This window comes from Corvus brachyrhynchos, unplaced genomic scaffold (genome assembly GCF_000691975.1).
Source record: "Corvus brachyrhynchos isolate BGI_N302 unplaced genomic scaffold, ASM69197v1 scaffold106, whole genome shotgun sequence".
NCBI lineage: Eukaryota > Metazoa > Chordata > Aves > Passeriformes > Corvidae > Corvus > Corvus brachyrhynchos.
Genome location: NW_008238834.1, coordinates 3758270 through 3772433, shown reverse-complemented (window position 1 = coordinate 3772433; position 14164 = coordinate 3758270).

Below are 14164 nucleotides of genomic sequence, written 5' to 3'. Positions count from 1 at the left end.
CAATACTTAACAACAGCTTCAACAAAATGTCAAAATTTAGAATTTTTTAAGGATATTCAACCCAATAAGTTCTAAATAAACACATGTAAGATCCTCAAAGTGTGTTGTTATATTTTAGCAACAGATTTTCCTTTCATGTTCTAATTGAAGCTGGCATATGCTGCTGGCATTTTGAATACCATTGCCTTCCATATCATTCAAGTCTGGCATAGGAAAATGCCATTTCCTTCCCTCTCATTTCAGTCAGATTTTAAATCTCTTTTTTTCTTCAATAGATGATAAATAATGTGCATATATTTAATAAGAATTATATCCTGAACAGGTGCAGAAAAGAGATAATTAAAACAATCCTTTTGCTATTCTCAGTAGTTAAATCAGTACTCACCCACATGAGGTCCAGAAGAAAGTAGGGGTGGACATTCATATTTCTGAGAGGGAGTTAGCATACCATGTTCATGTAAAGTCTGGACAAAAGGAGAAAATAATACTTGTTATTTACAAGTTTTTTATGATATTTACTTTTTAAAAGGCAAGTTTCACTGATGTCTTTTGTTTCAGTTCCAGAGATTTGTATCACATCTCTCATTTGACAAATAAGATTCTTTGTCGGGGTTTGGATCTTTCCATTTCCTGAGTCATGATTGCCTTCAGTCTCTGGAAGAATTGTTTTGAATTGAAGTTGACACTGAAGTCATTTGTCTTTACATATATAAGAGACCCTTTCTTCCTCTTACATAAAGTGTCTGCCCAGAGAGCGTTTGCTATTTGGGTTTTGTCAGTAGGATATCACATACGTGCAATTAATTGGCTGCTTTTGTCAAAAAAAGACTATTTAATCATAAAGGCAAAAGGCTTTTGTTCTTTGCAAAGAGCAAGTCATATTAAATGAAGCAGCTCCTTCCTTTACCACATCATATACCAGTTTAAGATGTGTCTTTCCTTATTAATAGAATAGTAATTAAGGTGAGAAATTTTGAATTTTCGAATTCTCTAATACAGTACTGCATTGTGCAACATTTGTTCTGCTGCATATGTCATTCTCATTATTATCCTTTATGACTTGCCCTTCCCCAGATCTCTCAAATTACCTTCACCACAGTTTATGTTCTGTGAATCTCTCTGCTCTTCTCACCAGTCTTATCCTAAATCTGTCCACATAAGTATTCTGTCAACTCAAAGTACTCTATTGCTCTTTCAACCCTTAGCCCTCTTTTTTCCTACCTTGTAGGCCTTGAACATCTTCCTTCTTCATATTGACTTTATGACCTTGTGGTCTTTTAAATTGTTCTCTTTAAATAAAACATTATTTTTTTCCTTAAGTTTAAGATTTAGGTTTCTTCTGAAAACTTAATGTACAGTTTCTATTGGTGAAATTCTTATAAAATTATTTTTTGTTTTACACATTTTTATTTTTGCATTTAGACATTTTATTTGCATCATATGATGAACTAGAGTCTCAAAACAGGTGTATAAATGTTTACTTCTCAGGAAAATAATGAATCTAAACAGTACAGCCTCATTCAGCACTTCAGAAGTGCTAAGCCATCTGCAATTTACTCTGCTCTCAGTGATAGTTCTGGGCTTCAGATATTGGGCTGTGGTATTTATGCACTGAAAATAAGATTCATCTCATCAACATTCATGTAAACACCCTGTGTCCAGATTAAGCCAGTCATCTAACCTTCATGTGTGGCCATTAAAGGGAGAAGATGACTGCTCCATCCTAAATGTATGGCAACTGAAAGAAATCGTGCCTTCTTTCCTCCAGTGAAGGAAAAGGATTCTAATCAGATGTGGGAGCTTAGCTGAAATGGGCTCTTTACTTCCTAGTAAGCAAAGCTAGGTGAAAGGAATCCCCTTGCTGGAGCAGAACAACAACAAAAAAAAGAAAAATGGAAACATTTGACTCAATTATAGCTATTAACCTAGGCTGATACTTTGTTCTGTCTTTTTCAGAATTTCTTCTTGTCTATCAGGGCATACATATCCAAATCAATATTAATGTCAGTACTTCAGCTGTCATTTATCACCTTCTCCACACAAAGCAAATATTCTTACTAAATGAACAGAACTGTTGAAGGGTTTCTTTTGCTCCATACACACAGTCAGTATTCAAGTTTAAGAATATTTTTCTATCTTCATAGAAAAAAACATTGTCCTTGGCATTCCTTCTGCCTCATCCAAGAGCTCAAGAGCCTTCTTTTCTATAGCCTGAACATTCTTGAATGTTCATAAACAAATACTCTGTGTAAAAATCCATGACAGACCTTGCAAAGCAGAATGTATACATGTGTCTCGGTTTTGAAAGACAGGTGTCTGCTAAGGAAGGCAGAGGCCCCCCTTGAAGTGGCAGATATAACCCCTTTTCCCTCCAAGTTATTATATTTTGAAATCAAGAGCCTTTAGGCGAAGATGTGGGAAAATAGGAATAACAGTTCTTTACTATATATATATATCTATGTAAAACAGGTGTATAAATGTTTACTTCTCAGGAAAATAATGAATCTAAACAGTACAGCCTCATTCAGCACTTCAGAAGTGCTAAGCCATCTGCAATTTACTCTGCTCTCAGTGATAGTTCTGGGCTTCAGATATTGGGCTGTGGTATTTATGCACTGAAAATAAGATTCATCTCATCAACATTCATGTAAACACCCTGTGTCCAGATTAAGCCAGTCATCTAACCTTCATGTGTGGCCATTAAAGGGAGAAGATGACTGCTCCATCCTAAATGTATGGCAACTGAAAGAAATCGTGCCTTCTTTCCTCCAGTGAAGGAAAAGGATTCTAATCAGATGTGGGAGCTTAGCTGAAATGGGCTCTTTACTTCCTAGTAAGCAAAGCTAGGTGAAAGGAATCCCCTTGCTGGAGCAGAACAACAACAAAAAAAAGAAAAATGGAAACATTTGACTCAATTATAGCTATTAACCTAGGCTGATACTTTGTTCTGTCTTTTTCAGAATTTCTTCTTGTCTATCAGGGCATACATATCCAAATCAATATTAATGTCAGTACTTCAGCTGTCATTTATCACCTTCTCCACACAAAGCAAATATTCTTACTAAATGAACAGAACTGTTGAAGGGTTTCTTTTGCTCCATACACACAGTCAGTATTCAAGTTTAAGAATATTTTTCTATCTTCATAGAAAAAAACATTGTCCTTGGCATTCCTTCTGCCTCATCCAAGAGCTCAAGAGCCTTCTTTTCTATAGCCTGAACATTCTTGAATGTTCATAAACAAATACTCTGTGTAAAAATCCATGACAGACCTTGCAAAGCAGAATGTATACATGAAAGTGGGCCCAGGTTTTTTAACATTGAGGAGTTATTGAAATCCTGTCCAGTATACAGGAGAAATATATTCAAATATATATATTCAAATATAAATTTCAAATATATTTGGTTTTGTCAATTTTTGAAAAAGCATAACATCCGTAGGTTTTTCTGTTATACGTTACTGAAAAATAATTTGAACACAAAATTTCTGTGAATATTTGTATAATGAGAGGGAGTATACTGCAGGTTATTTGAACATAAGAAATTGCTAGTGAAATCTGATTTTTAAGGGTTAAATTCAAAGGTGCTCTGTACTGTTTTCCGCATGTGCTTGGTGTAGAATTTTGACTTTGCTGCTGAGAAGACTGCATTTGAAATGCCTGAGAGACAGCTGCAAGACCGTCCATACTACAGGTAATCCTGATTAGCAGGCTTCTCACCCTGATAGATTGAGGGATAAGCAGAATAAGCAGCTAACATGATATCTTTGAATCAAAGTAGCTTCCTCTTATCTAACAAATCCCAATTACAATATTTGATGTTCATAACTTCGTGGGTTTATAATGGGAATATGAGACAAGAACTACAATTAAAAGGGAGGTAGTAAATCAGAGATACAGAGCAAAAGATAAACCATCTTTAAAGTTTCTCTGTCTTTTGAGAAGCTGACATTTAACTCTTTGATTTCAAGAAACAACACAGAGAAATTTGTACTTCTATTCACAATTGGCTAGGAGTATTTAATATTTAAAAGTGATGCAACCAGAGGAAGGGACACTGGGACAATTAAAATCCTTCAGTCCCCTTCCATTAACAGTGACTAACTTTGGACATACCCAAGTGTACTATGGGAGACAGGCAATGCCTGTGCCTCAGTGCCCATCGACGTTTAAATGGCAAAGTTTGTTGGAGTCCCACAGCTTCCTGTAGTTCAGCATTGACCTGAGCTCCTGGGTTGGGCAAGAAAGTTGGGTTCAAAGTTGCTCTTGGACAGGCAGTCTCGGGGCCCAGAGGTGCAGCTGACAAAATGCCTGTATTTAACACCTCAGTCTGGAAACATCAAAAACTATGCATAGAAAAGTAAATAAAAACTCTGTTTTACCCAACTCTGTGTAGTTCCACTGATGCAGCTGAAGCAAACGACTGGAATAGGAATGCTGAAGGACTGGGGTTTTTGTTAAATATATCTAAGAAAGACTAAAAATTTAGCTGGAAGGAATAAATTCTCATAGAAAAAAGTGGAGCATGTTTTATATAGAGCCATCACAGGCTGTCTAGTTTAGCTCTGAAACAGTAGGAGCTCTGGGAATTTTGAAGTTTCCCAACTTTTAGGGATCTATCCATGACACAAAATACTTCAGCTAAAGAAGAGTTGGATTTGATAGCAAACGCTCTATTATACTCAGTGGAGCACCTATTTTGGCCAACAGCATCAACTTTGAAGATTAAATAATGCTGATCACCTCTCTAGAGTGATTTGACAATTTATCTTAGTTAATTGGGCTTCAGTTAAGGTTGAGGGATTTAGCTTGGCCTATGGCCCATCTGGATCAGAGGAGTCAACGAAATATCATTTAAAAATAAATATACAGACTCCAATTTAGCTTTTGTGGAGGTCACACATGATTTGTTTTATCTTAGCTTTAGTTTCTCATAATTTTGCTCTGAAAAATGATGCAACATCTAGACATTCTCTGTTAGTTTTGGAGGATGATTTGAAGGTTTGGAAATTTTTATAAATAAAATAAATACAATAGAACTTTCTCCCAAAGGTGCTTCAAAGCAAACTTTACATGCTTGCATAATTTAAAAAAAATTCTGACATTAATATATCCTTAAAATTATGCTTTAATACAAATTCTCCTTCCTTCCCACTTCTTTACAATACTCCCAGTGTCTCACAACATAAACAATAAAAACAAAAGTGACAATTACTTTGCTCTGCCACTTTCTTTGTTTCTTTTAATGGTGATATTTAGAGCCTCTGAGCAAATTAAGAAACCCTTATCAAGATGTAGACTAATGCTTTTCAAGATAATCTGCAGAATCCCATAGACTATAGAGAATTTCCAGTTAAAAGTTTGATAATAGAAGTGAAAGATAATCTTCAGGAGTTTTTGAGCAACGACAGTGATTATGAAAGAATATTTGGAAAAATATTTAATGACTGGTCAATCTTTGCCTGTGAAAATGATTTTGCAATGGAAAATGGGTTTTGGAAATGGCCAAAATCTATGCTTCCTGCAGAAAATTACAGCTTTGCCCTATGGGGCTTGTACTGCACCTTTGCAGCCTTGTCCAGGTTCCTCTGCAAGACTTCATACCCTCTTCAGTTATTATCAGCTTCCACTTATTGCCACGGCAGTGCTGCAGCAGAGGTGTCTTGGCCAAAAGAAAAATCATAATTTCCAAGTCAATGTAAAAACCTCTTAAAACTCAGGATAAGAGTGTCCTTCTGTGACACTGATCTGAGACACTTTTGGCAATCTGCTGAGTAAAGCTGACTGTCCATGAAATAAAGCATGGCTGACTGGATCACTGTCTGCTCAGCTCTGAAAAACCAAGGTCTTTCAGATATGACATGACCTGTAAAAAAACAGGGCATACCTGGAAGGACTGAAGGTTAAATATTTAAGGCTAAAAGTGCTACAGTGGGGATTCTGTAACACGATGTATCAAACAAGGAAGGCCATGGAAAAGAAATATCTATGGACCGATTCTTGCTAGATGTTTCAGAGAGATGTTTATTTCTCCAGCTGCATGGCCGGAGCTCTGCCAAGGAACTGCTCAATCATGGGACCCGAGGGCCCTTGCCCGCGCAGGGGAACACAAAACAACCAATGGGGCACGAGGCTGACCAGGGGCAGGGAAACCTTGTGTCTCCCCGCCAGGGCCCCTCTCCCAGGACCACATGGCAGGGGGGAGGAACCCCAACATAAAAGGACTTAAAATGTTCTTATCATGGACTTTCAAACATTGCATTGACTTTCAGATTTGTATTTAGGTACTGACATGAATGGTTTCATTTTCAGAGTTCTTTCTTTGACCCAGAGTGCAGCTGCTTACTTAGACCCCTATTTAGATCGTAAGGGTAGGTTTAAGACCCCAGGTTATTCTCTTCTTTCTCATATCTGCTTATTAAAATAATTGCCAGATGTAGGGCTGAAAAGGTTTACCACATCTTTGGAATGAGGGTACAAGTGCTCTTTTAAGAAGGAGTTTAAATAATCTTTAAAAATTGACACTGAGATTATATTGTAAGATCATGCATTAACCTAGGTGATTTTCTGTATATCTCTCAGAGGAAAAATACAAATATACAGATTGGAAAAACAAATTTGCTTTCTTTGAGGACTTAACAGAGATTTAGAGTGAAGCACAGTGTATCCAGGTTTTCCTCCTGCAGCTGAAATCTAACTGCTCTTGGCTTCCTAGCAGCAGTGCCTTCCTAACTCATGACTGGTGACAGTACGGATACAAATCAGTCGATCATTTGGCATATAATTGATCAATCTATTGACACTCCTTAGATCTGGTTTATATCTTCTAGCAAAGATATGCAATGGCAATAACAAGTACCAACACCATGCGAACAATATGGAAAATGACATTTTTTTGTTGTGATTGGCATGTCCTGTTTTGTCTTCCTCCTTCAGAATATCTTGAATGATTCAGAAACCATGGGTGTCAAAAAAAATCCCTCCCCTGAAAGAAAAAATGCTAAGGCAAAAGCCATCTTCCAGTACACTGCTGCTCTTCTCTCCTTCTTAGGACACTTCACTGTATCACCCCCCTGTGATTAATGCAGGACTCTGTGCTCTCACCGTCACACACAGTTCCTCAGAATCCCAATCCCCCACCGCACCATGTCTTACTGGCTAATATTGTCTCTGTCTCCTTTAAAATTTCCCCACACAGGCAAGCAATCAGTTATGGATAGGTTTCCAGTATGGCTCTTCAGGCGCAGATTTGGTGGGAGGAAACTGTATTTCTTCTACACCTATTTCATTTTACCTTTCACTTTACTGATGCAACTCTGAACACTCCCATGACCCCAGATATCTGGGATATTGTCTTCTCTCTGATTTTTGAGTATAGGAAGGCAAATCTTTTCTCTCTTGTCCTCTTCACAGCTGCATTCCCCACTGTTCCTCTAGTCTCATTAGGGGAAATCTATGGTTAATAATTTTAAATTTATTTTTTTAACTTGTAACTGGATTAGTTCATTGAGATGAATCTTAAGAGGAAGCAATTTAGTACACATTAGACTGATGAACTGATGATGAACTTGATCACAGAGATGCTGTCCTAAATTGTATGTTTGTACAAGCTTGGGTGGGCCATTGCTGTATTATTCAGTCCATATTTAAAATGAAAACAAAAAATTGTTGTTGCTAAATTCACCTTACTTTCCATGGATCAGATTCTAAGTCAGCCTAACCTTGCATTCAGCTTCCTTGTCAACCCTGTCTGCCATTGAGAGTTATTATTTTTTATTGTCCTTTCTTCAGATTGTAAGATTTTTGAGAATCTTTTCCTCATATGTTTTTGTTTCTCCATACAAAAACATTCACATTTATAAAGAGTCATCTCTATTACCTTTCAGATTTATGCACAATTCAGATAGCTCACACAGCTGAACATAAACAAAACAAACCAAAGCAAAACAAATGTCCCAAAACCAACCAACCAAAAAACAAACAAAAACCCACCCCAAACCAAAACCCACAAAGAAACAAGAAGATTTGAGGATAAGGCAGGTATTTTCCTTCTCATGGGCATTTTTAGCAGCTACCAGCATATGGTTTCATTTACAAAAGCCTCTTCTAATTTTGAGAATGGCAAATCCTCTTGGCTGTTGTTGGGGATATTAGAGATATATTTGAAAGTGGTCAAGCAAAGAATAACATACAGTATAGCTAAATGCCTTCTCAGGGAAGTGTGTGTAGAATATCAATTCTGCAAGTTATTTTACATTCTCTGTTCTCAGCTCCATTCTCATGACCAAGAATGGTAAGAGAATTTCCTCTCAGGGGCATTTAAGCTCTGTGCCAAACAATCCCTTTAAGGTCTACGCATCAGGCTGTGTAGCAATGAAATATATCCATGGTCAGGCTTTAGATAACATATTTAAGTAAGATGAATATTTTTAGCTTTGCTTTGCAATGTTTGAGTAATTTTAAAGTCCCTGGGCTTTTATTTTTAGAACTACTTGACCGATGACTTCACAATGCAACAGATACGCTGTGAAGTCATCCATGACTTCAAGTGAATTTTTCATCTGTTTGATGCTCATGCCTGAGTCTCTGTATTTTAACTATTGTGTCTTCATGTAGATGGCAGAGTTCAACTGCATATACATAACTTTCAGATATATATCTCACTCTAACATTGGTTGGAGAAACCTGCTGGGATGGTTGGGTTGGAAGATGGGTATCACTAGCTAATCTGCAAACATCAAAGAAACAGAGCTTAATGCTGAATGGCAGAAGTGGCTGTCAGACTTCAGAGTGCCCAGAGTCCAGTTTGGAGGGAAATACACAGGAGCTCGCATTGACTCATGACGTCTCTTGTCTTTCATGATACTGTGTTCACGAGATTTTACTGCATTAAAAATATTCTGGTTTTGAAGAGTCATAATGGGGACTTTCTGTTCATGAGTTAAAAACTTAGCTATGCAAGTAGGGTCCTACTAAAGCCATGGAGACAGCTTGCACTAAGGAGGTTCCCCAGCAGGAGTTAATACTCCATATCTAGTTCCTGAATGAATAATAATTCTAAAGGCTGAATAAATATCCTGCAGTTTACGTCTCAGTTTTCTATACTATTCTAATACTGTCCATGACGTTGCAGCTTTCATGCCAGGATTCCAAGGAAAGTTAAAACTTCTTTTCTTTAGAAAACAGAATCATGTTAGTATGAATGAAGATCCCGAATCATTCATTACTTCTGCTTTTATTGATTTTAGAGAGAGATTTATGACCTTGGCTTTTTCTTTGTTGTTTTTGGTTTTTTTTTTCCAAGTGATAAAGCTGTATGTATAAAAGAGTAAACCCCTCAAAATGTCAAAAAAGTTTTCTCAAGCTATCAGTCATAGAAAATGTACAGCAAACTAAATTGGTTACAATGCAGCAATGTCAAAACAGAATTCAGTTTATTCACAATTTAAATACATTACATGAATTTAGAGTTCCATCAGAAAAAATAATTGTTGTTTTCATTAAAGTAGCAGTGCAAAAAGTCCAAAGATTTGACATCAAGCCTGGAGAGCATGTGATGCTCTAAAGAAACATGAAAACAACCTGTCTTGCTACAAAGATTACTATCTATTGCAGAGATGACCCCCACAAGGTCATCTGTGAAAATCTGACGCAAGATAGGGAAGAAAAGGGTCAAAATTTCAAGTCATAACACTTCTAGAACTTCTGTTTACCCCTGTGCAATATTTTGAAGGGGTTTTTAAATGACTTTTAAGATTTCTACTTTGTCTTTGATCCTAATATGGTAGCATCTTGACCAAGGCATTATTCTAAGATGAATGTAGCAACTGATTGCAGGTGTAGTGGGGGCTGGGTGCAGCAATAACTATACACTATAATGGTACTGTAATCAGATAAAGGAACAGACCGACATTCCCTCATTCTCTTCTGCTTTTTATCTAGATGCCTGAAGTTTTTCGCATGTTTCCAGATTTGTTAAACTGTATTTGAAGTACTGCCCCCAGATTTGGGACACCAGTTATGAGAAAGCTATCAGTTAACTGGAGCAAATTCAGTGGAAGGACACCAGTTTGGTCAGGGCTTGAACAGTTGCTCTGTAAAGGGAGGCCATGGTTTCAGGACCGGCTCAGCCTGGAGAAAAGATGGCTTTGGGGGCCATCCCCCAACAGCAGCCCCTAGTACCTGCAGTGGGGTTATGGAGAAGATGGAGCTAGGGTCCATCATGTACCATGTACATGTATGATGTACCATCATACAGTGGTATGTGGTGGGAGGATGAGACACAACAGGCAAAAGTTGCAACAGGAGAAGTTTCGACTGGATAGACCAACTTAATAGCTAACTGGATAAAAGGAATGCCATTTTCAATGTTTATAATAATTCCAATTGGCTCTCTTCTTTCTTGATTAAATTTGGACAAGTTAAGCTAAAATCATCACTCTTGCAATGTTGCAGTTACCTGAGTCTATGCCTCTGTGCTATGATAGAACTATAGTTCATTCTAAAACTAGGCAGTCTAAAAAACTGAGAGAAAAAATGGGCTAGCGTTCCATCATAAATCAAAGGGATTTGGAAACTATGCTACCCATATCTGGACAGTCTTCATCTGACCTGCTGTCTGTAAGTCTGCTATCTGCCTCAAAATGTCTGTCTTGGGAAAAGCTCAAGTAAATCATACACAGTCTGACCACTGAAAACAAGCAAAACTTCCCTTATTCATATATTTCAAGGTAAGTTTTAATTTGAAAAGGATCAAGTTTAACAGCTGAACTAAAAAGGAAGTGATTAAGTTGAAAGTAATAAAAGCTATATGGCCTAATGTGTCCAGAATGAATATTTTTTATCAAACCTGGAATCCTGTTATTGTTTGTTTGAAAGTTTCCAGTACATGCATTTTTTTCAAATATTTCCAGAACAGAAAGAACTCATAATTTGGGGATTAAAATATTAAAATGCAGTTATGAGATAGGACCTCCGCACTCCTGCAAAATGAAACAGGAAAAAAACATTAAAAACTGGTAGTTTGGAAGAATAGATGTAGCAAAAGTTATTTGGAGACTGACAGCACAAACTTAAGTGTTTTTATTAAAAGCATTGGAACTGCCTTAATTGGAAGCTGGCAGAAGGAACACAAACTTATTCTTTTAACAGAATTTAACAGCCATACCATTCTAAATCAGTGTTATTCCTTTATCTAGGGAATCGCATCAGATGTTTTATCACATACTCCACTTTACTGAATCCAAAAGGGGACTTTCATATCACCAAATGGCTGTCGTGTGGTGGGCAGGGGATGAAGAAGAAGTTGGAAAATTTACAATTTGAATTGAACTTCTCTGAATTTAACCGTGTAAGGACAAGTGTAAAAACTCTTTACTGATACAGTAGTGTTATGCAAAGACCATGGTAAAGTTTTATCTGTGCTGCTTAGCATCTTCTAGGTTATATTCTTCAGGCCATGCACATTCCCAGAGTTTCTGCCCATCAAAGAAAATTGACCCACTTACATGAACAGCTTCTTATCATGGGAGACTAGCAGAAATCAAAGGATGCGGGAAAACCCGTGGTAACTGTCATGGAGCAGCAGTTTGCTAACTCAGATAGTCTAAGGAAAAATGATGACAATCACCATGTGTGACAAGGATGCTGGCCAGTGAATTCTATTCGGTTATCTTTCCACTGAACTGCATGAAGAAGTTCAGGGAATCTTAGACAGCTTTAGAAGGGACTTGGACCACCGATCTTGGAAGAGCTGTCCAGACTTTAGAAAAGTGGAGGATTTTACCCCATTCATATTCAGATTTTGTGAAAGATGAATATGGGTGCTCTGTTTCTGAATCCAGGTCAGCCTGTGGATGCTTCTCTTTTGCCCTTCTTACTTCACATCGTCCTTCCCCAGGGCAGAGTGAAATGACAGTAGATAATCTTTGGCAAATTGTATACAGGGCTTGTAATTAGAAGAAAACTTCTGAAGTCAAGATTGCTTCAAACCTCTCAAGCATTTTATGAGGTACTTAAAATGAGATTACAGTAATCATCATCAATATGCCATTTTAATCTCTAAGAAAAATGGTCATGTAGTCAGTTTGATAAATATTCCAGTTGTTTGAGACTGCTCAGATTTAAATATATCCTTAGGAGGCACAAGCTCTTGCATATTTAAATGCAGGTCTTCTTTGCCAAGGAAATATCATTATTGTCACTCATAAGGTGATGGCCATTTGCAATGCATTTTATCCTCAAGTAGCAGTGCAATAACAGCACAATTTTCTTACTGATGAACAATAAGGAGCCATACAGAAAATTTTAATTTGATTGGAACTAAACTTTTGTGGGAGAAACTAAGACCCATTAATTTTCTGCCTAGAACATGTGGGTAGATACGTGGAGTCGGAAATTTATACTATTTTCCTCCCTTCACTGAATCTATATAATTCCAAATTACTCCCATTACATATTTACTAATGGGATTAGAGATCTTCCAGGCAGGATCAGGAGCTGGTCAAGCTAGGGATTATATGAACACACAGGAAAGCTGGTTACTGCTGTAGACATGTCAATACAGAGGTTAGCTGTATCCTAGGAAAAAGCCTTGGATCAGCAGTCGGTTCTTGGGGGGGGGTTGCATGGCTGTGATTTTGCTGGATGGCAATAACACATAACCATCTGCTGTTGAATCTGTCTTCTCTGAAGTGGAGATATATGCCTTGGGGACAGATTGTGGACAAGGTTGTGAAACTAATAAATTCTATCTATGAGTCCAAGTTGATGGATACAAAGGAGAAGGTCTTGACTGAGACAAATGTAATACCTCATGAAGAGTCTTAACCTTAAATAGACCTATTAGTAAGACACTGTCAATGGACACTGAGCATTTCAAATAAAGTTTCACAAGAAGCTTCCTAATAACTCTGTGTAAATGATGCCCTAAAGACCGAATTACAACCTCACTCCTCACTCCCACTCTGCTGAAGGGAGGGGAAGCTCTACGTTTGCTGTATTTGGCAAGAGTCAAGAATAACTTGCTCTCAGTTGATTTATCCATTTAATTTATCAAACTTGAAATGAGGTAGTGCAATCTTGATGCTGTTCCAATCAAATATCATCAAGCACTTGGCCCAGCTCCCCTCCAGTGATTCTGATGGGCTGCCTTAGACCCAGGGCACTCTTTTCTTTGGCAGAGAATTTCATACTGTCTTGCACTACAAATCGGAAATGCCACAAGATACTGAAATCCTATGTGAATCTACCATTCTCAGCCCAATGCTGCTTTCTGCTCCATGTACACTGGCTGACAGCCAACAAGAGATTTCCTTAGACTGAAAAATCCAGCCAGCTGGATTCACTAGCTCCATGGTTTCCTTGTACTATTAGAGTGGCACAGCAGGCCTCCAAAGCTGGTGAGGAAACTGGTCTCGAATCTCCAGACAAAAAGGAAGGGAACTTCTCTGCAGGAATTTTTTTGTTTTTATTTTAACAGATGGTGATAGAAGTCAGAACTTGCCCACTGACAATCATTGCCATCTATTTTTATCAGAAAGGAACTTCTGAAGACCAGATAATATTAGAAAGAGAGTATTTCAAAACAACTGTGGAAGTAACTCCTAGAGCCATGGTATCAGAGGAGAAATGGTGGCCAAAGCTACAAAGATCCTCTCTTTTTAGCTCTTCTCTTTAGGACTATGCAAAGTTGAATGCAGCCATGGCCTGGATGAGTGTCATAGCTATATGATCAGCTGGCACTCCGGTTAATTCTTTACCTATTCTTGAAGCTCCACTCTAGAATGATTTTAAGTGAGCAGACCAAGCTCACTTAAACTAATACTGTCTGTCAACAAACAGGTATTTTGCCAGCAATTTCCCAAAAGTGTCATTGTCACATTGTGCACTAATTACCCATACAGTTCCTTGTGTCACAGGACACATCCCAAGTCTAAAACAGAAAGCTATTTTCATAACTAACTTAAGGGATCAGAAGGTTCAAAAAAACCAAATGAAGTTCTGAAGTTTGGAATATGTGGCTGTCCTATGAGTGCCAAGTTTTGTTATTTTGTTCACTCATGTACAAATTCTGACTAGAACCAAAAGCACACTGAAATCATATGAGAGAAATCTGGTTGCACCACACCTGTATCTCCAGGGAAACAGAGAAGACTCTACAGAAAG